The following is a 13322-nucleotide window of genomic DNA, read 5'->3' on the forward strand; positions in this document are numbered from 1 at the left end:
TTCATAATTTATTTGTGAAGTTTTATCTTCAAAGGTGTATCTTATTTACTGTCATTACTGCTTTTGGAAGGCAACTCTGCATCTTTACCTTTGTGATGTTTCTTCCTTTAATTTTCAAGAGGGCATTTTTATTAAGTGCTTAGAAAAATACTTAGAAATTGTGCACTGTATACTGACCCATACATGACAGATCTGAGCAAAACCATAATTAACAGTTACCAATGCATGCCTTTGATGTGGTCTCCCACAACATCCTATTCTCAAAATTGGACAGATATGGATTTGATGGATGGACTATTTGGTGGATGAAGAATTGGCTGGATGGTCGCATGTAGTGGTCAATGGCTCAATGTCCGGATGGAGATCAGTGATGAGTGGTGTCCCTCAGGGGCCCGTACTGGGACCAGTACTGTATAATATCTTCATCAATGACATAGACAGTGGGATCGAGTGTACCCTCTCAAATTTGCAGACCCCACCAAGCTGAGTGGTGCTGTTGACATACCTGAGGGATGGGATGCCATCCAGAGGGACCTGGACAAGCTCAAGAAGTGGGCCCATGTGAAGTTCATGAGGTTCAAAGAGGCCAAGCGCAAGGTCCTGCACATGGGTCAGGGCAACTCCCAGTATCAATACAGGCTGGGGGTTGAAGGGATTGAGAGCAGCCCTGCAGAGAAGGACTTGGGGGTACTGGTGTATGAAAAGCTGGACATGAGTCAGCAACACACGCTCACAGCCCAGAAAGCCAACCATATCCTGGGCTGCATCAAAAGAAACGTGGCAGGTCAAGAGAGGTGATTCTCCTCCTCTACTCCACTCTGGTGAGAACCCCCCTGGAGTACTGCATCCAGCTCTGGAGCCCTCAGCACAGGAAGGACATGGACCTGTTGGAGCAGGTCCAGAGGAGGGCCACGAAAATGATCAGAGGGATGGAACACCTGTCCTATGAGGACAGGCTGGGAGAGTTGGGATTGTTTAGCCTGGAGAAGAGAAGGCTCTGGGGAGGCCTTATTGTGGCCTGTCAATACTTAAAGGGGGCTTATAAGAAAGATGGGGACAGACTTTTTAGTAGAGCCTGTTGTGATAGGACAAGGGTAATGGTTTTAAACTAAAAGTGGGTAGATTCAGACTAGATACAAGGAAGAAACTTTTTACAATGAGGGTGGTGCAACACTGGCACAGGTTGCCCAGAGAGGTGGTAGATGCCCCAGCCCTAGAAACATTCAAGGTCAGGTTGAACAGGGCTCTGAGCAGCCTGATCTAGTTGAAGATGTCCCTGCTTATTGCGGGGGAGTTGGACTAGATGACCTTTAAAAGTTCCTTCCAACTCAAAACATTCTATGATTCTGTGATATTCCCATAATAGTAATAATTGGTGATAACTTTCTGTCCCCAGGTATCATTGCCTAAAAGCATAATGGTAGAATAAAAAGCATAATATAGCTAATTTTGAGAATTCTGTATCCACAGGAACTGGAGACAGAAGTTTGTATATGAGAAGAGAGGAGGGAGGAAATGTCGTATGAGGTTAGTTCTTGGCGCTAAGGCTTAACATTATCTCAAGACCTGCACTGAATATTTTGAGAATATTACTTCTCCAGTGCATGCACATGTGTGTACGCTTGCTCACATTCTCCCTCTAAGGTACTGTCCCAGCAGAAGAGCAAGTTTCTGAACGCATCAGGAAAATGTGGATACAGGTAGAGCTAGAAGGAATGTGATCAAAGGAAAAAGAGATGAAGTCAATGCATGAAAATGGTCACTGAGAAAACAGGCTGATTGACACAGGGACCAGGGATCAGAATTTCCATATTGAAATAGATTCTGTGGTTCCACCTCTTTCATATAAAAAAACTAAGCCTGAAAAAATGGAAGGCTACCTGGTGAGGAGATAGTATTTTGACATCTATAAAAGGCTGATGCTAACTTGACCTATGGAGGAGAATAAAGTACTTCTACTGAAAGTTTGCATGTAGGTAAACCTTGAGAACTATTAACTTGCCTTATGGGTTGATACAGTCTATAAATAGGGCTGACTTGTCATCTGGTTTGCATTGTTTTATGTAAAATGTTAGACTACTATTTGCATACCTCATTGTCTCATGGTATGCTATTTCATTGTATTCTATTACTTCAGTTTCTGAAGGAAGGTGTCACCTCTCAGGTTTTCTTCTGTTTTCTTTAAAAATTTTGTTCTGGCCTTTCTTAAGGACTCAGTACTGATAATGATGGGCTGTTTTTTTGTCAGAATAAGTACTCTCTTTAATCATTTTGTTATGTAGTCATTTTGTATTTAGATGTAGACTCAGATTAGATGAGAGTAATCTTTTAAGTAAGTGTAGTTATAGCTTCTGGTAGCTGACTTTATTATTATTGAAAATGTTTTGTGAAATATTGTAAGAAAAAAAAAACAATAGCAAAACAACAACAGCAATAACAAATAAAAGCATTCTTGTAAATATTTTTTAAATCAATGCAGGTTATCTGCTTTACAAGAATAGTAAGATCCTGTCAAGATTTTCTTCCTCCACTTACAAAGAGTGTTGAAAGAGAACATGTTTTGATCTTTCAAGCTTGAATGTTTCTATTGTTACCCTTCATTTGTTTAAAATGATAGTGCCAAGACCCTGATATAATATTAATAGTGGTTTAGTGTTCTTATATTTGAATAATTATCTGCTAAGATGATCTCCCTGAGGCCTTATTTGCCTTTTTTAATTTAGGTGCATAGGAAATAAAGCAAACCTTATTTAGATTTTAATTCTATTGTACCTAATTTGGTTTTGGCTTTGTGGAAAAATTCACAGCCTGCATTTAAATTTCAAGCTATAGGCAAAGTTATCATGGGAAATTATTAAACTGAAAAGAGTGGTAAAAAGTAATGCTCTTCACTGAGCACAAAAAATAGTATGTAATCTCATACCTTCTATTTATAAGGGCCATTCCTTTGTTCCCTACAAATATGCTCAGTTCCATTTGTTACTTGACATATTACAATTTCTGTAATTCTAAGTAAATTATGTTCTCTTCTGTCTACTTCTCGAGGCAGATGCTGGTTAAAAGTAGGTAAGAATAAGGAAATAACAGTTATTTGGTTGTTACGTTTTTCTATGTAAGACAAAACAGTAAATATGCTTTAAAATTCCACTAAATACAGGATGAGATGTAGGACTTGCAAAAAGATGATGGGATGCTGACAGTGCAGGCCAGTGTTAGGTTAAAGGCCTGGGGTCAGGATACATGCACACGCTGAGGATCCAGAGCCATGTAGGTATGAAGACAGCAGCAGATGAAGATAGGTAACTTTGCTATTGGTGGATTTTCCCAAAACATCCTCCTTGCTGTCTTTGCTTAAAAGTATTCATAAAAGATTAATTTATTTTTTAAATTTTTTAAAATTTCTGATTAAACAATTAATGGTAATGGAGTTTACTGTTTTATAGGGAAATAGGCAGTCAGGAGTGTTCGTAGGTAACTATCAAGCACCTTATTCGCTCTTTACACTCCACCTTTTCTTAATGAGATATAATTTGAAACTTGGTCATGTAAAGTGGTGAGGTTTTGGTGGAGGTTTTTTTGGTGGGGTGGGGTTTTTTTTTCTGCTTGTTTTTTTTTGGACACTGCCAAAACAGATCACACTAAAACAGTGTTGGAGGGAAGCAGTTACTTCCATTTACAAAGCCAATTTTGATTATGTACACAGTTAAGAATAGTATTCATGTGTGCAAATTTATGATTCACTGCATCACATTCTAATTTGATTAGATCTGATAGTCCACAGGTTTTGTGGATACAGATGAAGTTATGATTTGGCCCAGTACCAGTGTATTTATTTAGCTTTAGCTGCTGTGGTGTCACAGGCCTTCCAGCGATAGGTCCTTTACTCTTAATAGTATTCAAGACTTTAGAATGAACATGTATTGAACAAATTATTAGAGACAGGGCAATAAAATACAACTGAGATTTACCACAGGTAATCCGAGACCAACTTCCTGGTATTTCATTCATTTGATAAGATAGCTAGTAGTTACCAAATAACTGATAGATGTAACAGAAGACATAGTATGGCTGTTGTCTGTATAGCATTCAACATGGGACTATGTAGGAAATGACTAATGTAAACATGATTAAATAAAAGAACTATAAATTAGAGTAAGGGATGTGCTACCCTGAGTGACAAAGGGGTAGTTATTGAAAGGGATAGGTAGTACTGTTTCATAGATGTTGGTCTGTAGGCTCACTTTTCTTCATGAGGGAGCTTAGTATGAAGAGTAGGAATATGATAGTAAAACTTGGAGCCTTAGAAAATTTGGTGGCTTTGTTGGTACTCAGATGAAGTGGAATAGCCTTAGGATCATTTAATTTAACTTACCTGATGGCAAGGAAGGAAATTTTATGTATTAACTTATTTTTACCACTTTTTATACCACTTTCGATTTTGAAGCCAGGATCAGAAATTCATAATAATGTTCACAAACATTGAACAAAGTTTTGAGATCTTTTTATTAATGCACTAAGAAATAGGCAGGTTGACTTGGTATTCAATACCATTTTCTTGTGCCACTGAATTAAATGACAGTGCCTGTGACAGTGTGTGCAAGAATAATGGACTTACAACCTACATGTGAATTTAATTGGTTTGTTTCACAGTCCTGTCAACAGATTGTTCTTTTTAATTTGAAAACTATGGTCTTCATTACACCAAATCAGCTATTTTCTGTAAGTTGGTAGAAAGTAGAGGAATAATAGAATGCATGTCTGTTAATGGGAATTCTGAGTACTATTATTCATGAAGTGATACATTTAAATGTTTATAAAGGGTTTTTTATTTAAAAAAAAAAAGTTGCAAGACAAAATATGGCTATTAACCTTTCTTGGACAAATACTCTTACATACTGAGTGAAAAGCCCAGGTTTAATTGTGATGCAGCTAGTAGAATGTAAACATGTAAATAGTTTCATGTATAAATTACTTGGACATGAAAATTGGAAAAGCTACTTTCCCAAAGGAAAAAAGAAAACATGGCTAATATCATAAAAAATGTGTTAAGCCAAAAGCAGAAAGCAATGTATCAAAATGATAGAAGATTTAAATGAAGAAGATAGACTGGTGGTTGGCTTTTGTTACTTAAACATAAAAAATGGAAGAAGTACTTACAGAATACTAAGACATTCAGTAATGAAATTATGGGCAAAACCCAGGTGCAATAATAAAGCAAGTGAAGGCAGAATGGATTTACTCTATTTGATAAAAAGACCCTTGATTCTTTTTTTATTTTTAACACCAAAGTATACTTGAAAGTATTGCTTAATAAAATGGATTTTCAGTCAAATTTGGTGCTAAAGGATTAGAATATTTTCTGCTACAATTAGAATGACGCAGATTTTAGATGGAACATTTTATCAGAAAGACTGATTCTGTGAATATCTATGAATGTGGTTGAAGGTCCCCACCAACACAAACCACTTGTCTGAGTACTTAAAATACTCTAAAAATACTCCATTAATTTAAGTTTGCATAAATCAGAAATTATAAAAACAAGACACAGAAATTGTATTCTTAAATTAATTTGTTGATTTCCCTTCAACGGACCTGATATTATAGTTTATTCATGGTTTTTGGAGGGAAAGAATAAAAATAGAGATTTATGGTGTATATACCTTAAGTAGGTAGGATCAATATTTAAACTGCTTTGTTGACAAACATGTTTCAGGAAGTTATATAAGCTTAAATAGGTCTACTAAAACTCTTAATTGTGTAGTTTTTTGTCTTTTCCCTTCTTCACCAAAGCATTTGTAAATATCTAGGATATTGTAGGCTTTTGGATCCTAGTTATGAATTTCTGCACAAGTGTTAACATTATCACAGTCCTACCTGTGGTGGTAAACTGGCTGTCTTTGCAAATAAGCTATCATAAAGATTCACAAATGAGAGAATAGTAAATGAAGGAAAATACAATAATGTAGTATAGAGTTTCAGGATTGTTTACAGAACAGCAGAAATTTCATAGTTCTCTGGTGATGTGATAAGATTGGCTACAGTTGTCTTCCCTTCTTGATAAGTGTGCCATCCTGGAAAGTGGAGAAATTCAGAAGTCTAGCAATATTTATAAATACCTAAGAAGTGAAGAGGATGTGAATTCTGATTTGCACTTTGGATACAGTTCACTGCTTAACAAGTTATTTATCTAGAAGGCCACCCCACAGGATATTTCAGTAAGTGACAACTTAAAAATTTCTTAGATTTCTCCTCTTCAAGTGATTTGGTCTCATAATCAAACTGATTTCAATAGCATTGCACTAAGTATTCAATATTTTCACAAAGTGGACAAAGGTCTGAGGAAATAAAAGGTATAAATTCCAGTTTCTTAACTAAGTTTCATTTGCATTCTGGAATCACTGAGCATGCAGACATGTTCTTACAGATCTGTTTCAAAATTACTTCAGATCACAAGGATTTTATTATTGTTAGAGAGAAATGTTTGAAGGTAGGAAAAATACCATCTTCCTGAATTGCACCCAAGACCTGGCCCAAATTTCTTTCGTTTATCCAATTTTATATGGTCTAGCCAGATTGGGTACTCTGAAAAGCTTATCATACAAATCAGTGAAAGTCGGTATTTGATCCTGGGATCACCCATTGGTCTTACAGACATGATTTGCTTTACTTGCTGGTTGATTTAGTCAAAAGAAAGTATCAGATCTGTCTCTTCATCAAGAGTAGAAGCTTGAGAGCATCTCTTAAGTGTCAAGAGAACATAGCCAAGATGCTTGCTACAATTTTTTTTTTTTTTCCCCACAAGGAAAAAGTTTCCATTCATACCCAAACCCCTTAAATTTTTTACCATGTCCACTCACTCTAAATTTTGTAATCAAACTGTGTCTATTTTGTAATCAAACTGTGTCTCATGCATAAATAGTAGTAATTTATTCTCTCTTTGGTGTATGTCTGAATTCTTAATTTCTGATCACAAATGTTTTTAGCATTTTATTTTGCCAGCCTTAGCTCAGAAGGATAGATTCAACTGCTTGGGAGCTATTATCTTTGAACATATCCTGTTTATTTCAAAAATATATATTAATTAAGTGAACAGCATTGACTGTTGAGCTCAGGCCCTGACCTTATTTACTTATGCATGTTCCTTTCTTGGTCTTTCCATCTCTCTATTTGTGAGATTTCAATAGCTTTGGCCATATTTGTCGGTATGCCAGAGTATTTATAATCTTGAATTTACTTCTGAAGACAGCTAATCCTGTATATATAGAGTGCAGTTAGAGTAGCTGATCAAAAGAAAAAGCAACATTAAGCTGTAGCAATCTTTTCTGGTTTGTTTGTTATTGCTTAAATCCCTGTAAAATATTACAGTTTTGTAATTTTGTTATAATTTTTTTAATTGAAGGTGTTAAGAGTATGTGGGTTTAGGTAACATATTAAATGCTTTAATACTTACCTTCTATATAAAAGTATATATTTTTCAGTTACATTAAGGCTCACTTATACTCTGGGAATGAGTACAGAGAGGAAACTTAGTATAAATAGATTCTGGAACACAGCTCTTCCAAGAAAATCTTTCTTAGAATATATTGAAATGTACAGACGCTAGGCATGGTGTGGTATAGCAGTGAGACACGAACTGCACAGTTCTTTTGTTTCAAGGTAATATATTGCTACTTCAGAGAAGACATGGGTAGTCAACAAAGAAACATTGTTTAGCAAAATAAGACCTGATGTATTTGGCAAGGCTACATCTGTTCTTTTTTTTTTTATAAAGCCATGTTAGTGAGGTTATAGTGATGTAAGAAGAGCAGGTGCATTGCTCTGGTATACAGACCTTACACTGATTTAATTTGTCTCAAAGATATAATATTCTGCAAACACTGTTTTACATAAAGTCCCAGGTGATGCAAGACATATCCTGTACCACTTCTCAGCATCTACACTCTATGGTCACACTTAAATTATTACATTTTTAGAATTGCTCTGATGTAGATTATATTGCTAAGTAAGCTTAAGAAGGTAATCATTCTAGTTCTGAGCTACGATAGACTTATGTTAGATGCTTTTGTCACAAGCACAAATGTGTCCTAGACGAGTCTGTGTTGTTTTATGCATTAAATTTATCATTCATTCTCTTCTCATTCTAATTGCATTCATTGTAATCAAGAGTCAGAAGAAAAAATATTTTTTGTGCATTGTCTTAGATTTGAGGATACAAAATCAAATTTTAGAAGACTTTCAGTTTTGGCTGGTTTTAGTTATCATCTCTGTTAATCATACAGTTAGATGAAACATACTAGTTTCATCACTTGTGAAGGTAAATCAAGGATATTTTACAAAGATTTTGGTAAGTGATCTCTGAAGCAAGACATCCATTTATTTTCATTTTGGTTTTTTTTTTGTTGTTGTTGTTGTTTTGGTTTTTTGTTAGGTACAGTCAGGATTATTTGTTATTTAACTGCTGTGGAAAATGTAGATTCAAAGACCCTGTTACATTAAAGTAGATTTGATGTGTAGATAAAACTTTGCTTTGACAAAATCTTCTCTTCCAAATTATATTTCCCTTTTTTTTTTTTTTTTTTTAAAAGCCAGTAAGTCCTATTTTTGTTTGAGCCAGGAACACTAAAGCAGAAAGTGGAAAGGTTCAAAATACAGAGACAGTGCAGTACACAGAGTGCAAATACACTGACACTGAGCAATCTCTGGGGTTTAACTTGGAAAAAGAAAAGTGCAAAATTGGGAACCAGTGAAAATCAAAATATTGCAAAATCTTTTTGTTATGAACTGTTACGTTTAATTTAATAGTGAAGTACATATACTGTTTTGAATATAACTTTAAGCCTTGTTCTGCCCTTTCAGCTTTGTTTGTTTCTTTCCCATTTGTTTTCTTTTTTCATATATTACCTCATATTGTCCTTGTATGACAACACAGTCTTTTCTGTTGCAGCAAGAAACATTGTGAGGTATTTTAAAATCATCTGTTATTGAACAGTGAATGGGCACATCAAATAAAGAAAATTCTTTTTAAGCATACATAAAGGAAGGAATCTGAAGGGTTTCAGAGAAACTCTCCATAATACTTGTTTTTGATGGTGAGCTTCAAAATACATAAAGTTGAAATATAATTACTCTTCAGATAATTAATTTGTTCTTAATAGTGTTCTTGCCCTTTAAATAATGTTTGGTTTTTTTAATGTGATGGGGGAAGGAGGAGGGAGGACTTCTAAGTTATTTTAAACTTTGCCAAAATGAACCTGCACTCAGAGTCTTAGAGGAATGGAAATAAGCCCAAGTTATTTGGAAATCTTACCCTGTGGTTTTTTGTATTGGAAAACTGGAAATATCAGTCTGGACATGCATTGCTCGAATTATCTAGTATTTTATGCAACTGTTTTCGTTTGCCATTATCTTTTTGTGCACTCATAAAAATATGGCTGCCATTGTGAGAAAGTGAAGGTAAGAGACGGGATCAAACGGTAGCTAAGATGTTTTTAAGACTTCCTTTGATTATGTTTTTTTTCTTTCTTTCTGAATCACATACTATAAATGCTTATCTGAAACTCATGTACAGATTTATAGTTTAGAAATAATTATGTGTCCTTTAAACATTAAATTGCTGAGTTTGTAGTGCACACTAAAAGTAAGAGACAAAATTTACTCATTTTACCTCTTGGTTTACCTACACATACTGGAAACTAAATCAAAATTAGAAAAGTAACATGGGGGATGGGGACTTAATGTATATTACCTAGTTAGAATCTATTATTTAATCTTTTCTTCCTGTTGTAATTATGACTTTTTTCTTTAAACCAAGCTAAAGAGCTGATGTTCTAAGAACTATTGGGTTTCGGGGTTTTTTTACAGCTGTTGAAATGATAGCTTGGGAGTGTATATAATCATAGTTATACCTTAACAGTGCTTTAACACTACACAATAAAAAGAATCTTTTAAGCATCTCTACAACTTTATCAGAACTCCTTGACTTACCATGGAAGGAGTTGTCATGCTTTCAGGTTATATAGTGTTTCCATACCAAATCAGTAACACTGATTTACAACTATTAAAAACAAACAAAAAACCCCCAACACAGGCACTTTCAAGCTTGTGTCTTGAATTTAATATTTTCCTGAGAAGTACAGAGCAGAGACACGCTATCTGTCAGTCTTCATTAGGTAACAATAACATTCTCAGGAAACTCTTTAATATCTATTAAGATGCCTGTTTAATTAAATAATACGCTGTCCTACAGGAAATGAAACTGAACCAGGAGCTCCATGGTCCTCCCACCTATTGCCATATCAAAGTCATTTTAGTCTAAAATACAGATGAATCATGTTGGAAATTTGAGCAGAAAGGAAAAGGAACTTACTAGCTAAGATTTTTAATATAATAAAGCTCTTGAAATTAAAAAAGTATTTGAAATCTTGCATATTGTTATATTATATATTCAGTATCTTTTAAAATTAGAGCTAATGTTATATTTTTATCTAGGATTTGTCAGGCTGTATTAGAATATGTATTGCAGTGTACTGCATTGATATATTAACAGCTTTTGTATCCTTTCAGCTGACATGCTATTTAGAACCATTTTTTTTCTAAAGTGAGTGCTAATGATACTGTGTATTTGGAGAATTGAAATTTAAGTTCTATTTCACTACAAAAAAAATTCTTACTCTGAGAAGAGCTTTAGTCACCAGTAAAACCAACTCTTAATGTTGACTATATACAACAAAATATTTTAATTACAAAATAGACATTGCAGGTGAATCCTTGAAAAAAGGAAAACGAGGTGGGTTTTTTCTATGTAAAGATTAAATAAACTAAGTGGTTAATTAATCTGTTGGCATTGTTTTCCTTCTAGTGGTTTAAATATGACAAATTGCTAGGTTCTAATAAATTTAATGAACTTATTACTCTGATTAGCATCTTCAAGGTAACAACTGGCTGTATCTGAAATTCAGCTTTTGTTTCCTTTACTGTTTTGATTGAGTCTCCTTGGTTTTGGTTTTACAAAATGGGAACTGTGAGAGGTACATTTAAATGCTTTACAGGTTTTGTAATTAAAAACATTTTTAAGATTTCTGCCTTTTGAGTCAAGCATGGCAAGCAGATTAACTATATAGTTCATACAGTATCACTGATTAGAACAATAAGCTCTAAAGTGTTTTTTCCAAATAACAAGTGTCTCTCTGTAATTTATTAAAAATCCACTTGTAATAATGGGTACTTATATTTGAATCTTCTTTATTGTGGGCAAAGAGACTCACAGTATTTTTCTTGTCTGGGTCTATTATGTCTTTAGGATAAGGTCATAACATAGTCTTGGGCATGATTTGCATATTTTTGCCTATTTTGTAAAGGACTCCAGTTGCAGGTTATTAAACACTGTTATTAAACATTGTAAAATATTGTTTTCTTGCTGGACAGACACAATATCTGAGTCACGGAGATAATGTGCTTGCTCCTGGTTATGTAAAAGAAAGGAGAACTCAGGATAAAACTGGGTCTCCTATTTCTCAGTCTAATTTCTTAATTCTAAACCCCCTTTCTACTCCGAGAATTTTTTTTTAAATACAAACATTCATATTGCAGTACTTTCAGTATTTTTTTGGTTTTATACAGCACCTTTGTGCAACATTATATACTGCCAGTATGTAAACCTTTATTTAACAGAAAATATTTGAATGTAAAATTTATTCATTGAGGTAATTCTTGTTTCACAATTCTAACACTTATAAGTGTGATTTTTGTTGTGGGGTTTTTGCTTGTTTTTAGTATATCTGGTAAATTGAGATACCTAGTACTACAGAAGGAAATCAAGTACAAAACAAACAAAAAATGCATTCATTGAAAAAAAAAATATATGTACTTCATGTATATGTACACACTGCATCAATGTGTGTTGTACATACTTCAGCTGCCTGGGCAAAAAGTTTGTCTTTCTGATTTCAATTACAGTTGACAACTTGGCCATAAAACATTACTTTCTTGATTAGTTTCAAGCTCTAGGAACAGCATTTTCTGAAAAGAATATTTGAATGTTGTATGTATGGAAAAACATTTCCACTTGCAAAGTCAAATGACCAGACAGTATGACATTTCTGGTAAGATACTATATCAAATGGAAAATCCTAATGAAAGCATTTTATTCTAATGCAATGTGCTTAGAATCCATGGAGCTCATTTTAATTAAGGAAGAGTTCAAAGGACAGAATTAACTTAGCACAATCTTGAGTATAATGCAAAGATTGTAAAATTGCCAAAATATTATAGAATCATAGAATGGTTTGGGTTGGAAAGGACCTTAAAGATCATCTAGTTCCAACCCCTCTGCCTTGAAGGCAGGAGCACCTTCCACTAGACCATCCAACCTGACCTTGAACACTTCCAGGGAGGGGGCATCCACAGCTTCTCTGGGCAACATATTCCAGTGCCTCACCACCTTCACTGTGAAGAATTCCTCTCTAATATCGAATCTAATTCTGCCCTCTTTCAGTTTAAAGCCATTACGCCTTGTCCTATCACTACACTCCCTGATAAAGAGTCCCTCCCATCTTTTCTGTAGGGCCCCTTTAGGTACTGGAAGGCTGCTATAAGGTCTCCCCAGAGCCTTCTCTTCTCCAGGCTAAACAACCTTAACCCTTTCAGCCTAACCTCATAGGGGAGGTTCTCCAGCCCCCTCATCATCTTCATGGCCCTCCTCTGGACCTGCTCCAACAGGTCCATGTCTTTCTTAGGCTGGGCGCCCCAGAGCTGACCACAGTACTCCAGGTGGGATCTCACGAGAGCAGAGTAGAGGTGGAGAATCGCCTTCCTTGACCTGCTGGTCACACTTCTTTTGATGCAGCCCAGGATGTGATTGGCTTTCTGGGCTGCGAGTGCATGTTGCTGGCTCATACTCAGTTTTTCATCCAGTAGTACCCCCAAGTCCCCTGCAGGGCTGCTCTCAATCCTGTCATCCCCCAGCCTGTAATGATATTGGGGGTTGCCCCAACCCATGTGCAGGACCTTGTTTTATAATTTCAGAATCAGAAACTGATGAAGTTACTGTTTTAAAATATATAATAGAAACTTTTTGTCCCTCAGTAGTAATGTATGCTATGAAGGGCAGTAGCACTTTTGATACAGTTGTTGTAGTTGTGCCTTTGAAACACATTCTTCAGTACAGTATTTTGGCTTCCATTACCCTGTTAAGAAATGCTGTGACTTTCAAGGAGGTTGACTTTAATGTTTCACTTATCTCCATCTTGAGGTGGGACAATGCCAAGGAGGCAGCGTCATGGACAGTCAATCATATAGTTTGCAAATAACAGAAAAGCTGAATT

At 35.2% G+C, this 13322-nt stretch overlaps 1 protein-coding gene across 7 annotated transcripts in view; it reads left to right on the plus strand.

Annotated features, from left to right (window-relative positions):
* The window catches only part of CEP128 (centrosomal protein 128), a 141369-nt gene that overhangs the window by 76249 nt on the left and 51798 nt on the right, over positions 1-13322 (plus strand). The window contains exon 19 of one of the 7 annotated variants that reach the window (XR_011324705.1): positions 1471-1527. The exons of the other annotated variants lie outside the window; for them this stretch is intronic. The gene's annotated coding sequence lies outside the window, so the exon portion shown is untranslated. The remainder of the gene's footprint in view (positions 1-1470; positions 1528-13322) is intronic. 7 annotated transcript variants of the gene reach the window in all.

The sequence above is a fragment of the Haliaeetus albicilla genome, chromosome 5, assembly GCF_947461875.1.
Source record: "Haliaeetus albicilla chromosome 5, bHalAlb1.1, whole genome shotgun sequence".
Taxonomy (NCBI): Eukaryota; Metazoa; Chordata; class Aves; order Accipitriformes; family Accipitridae; genus Haliaeetus; species Haliaeetus albicilla.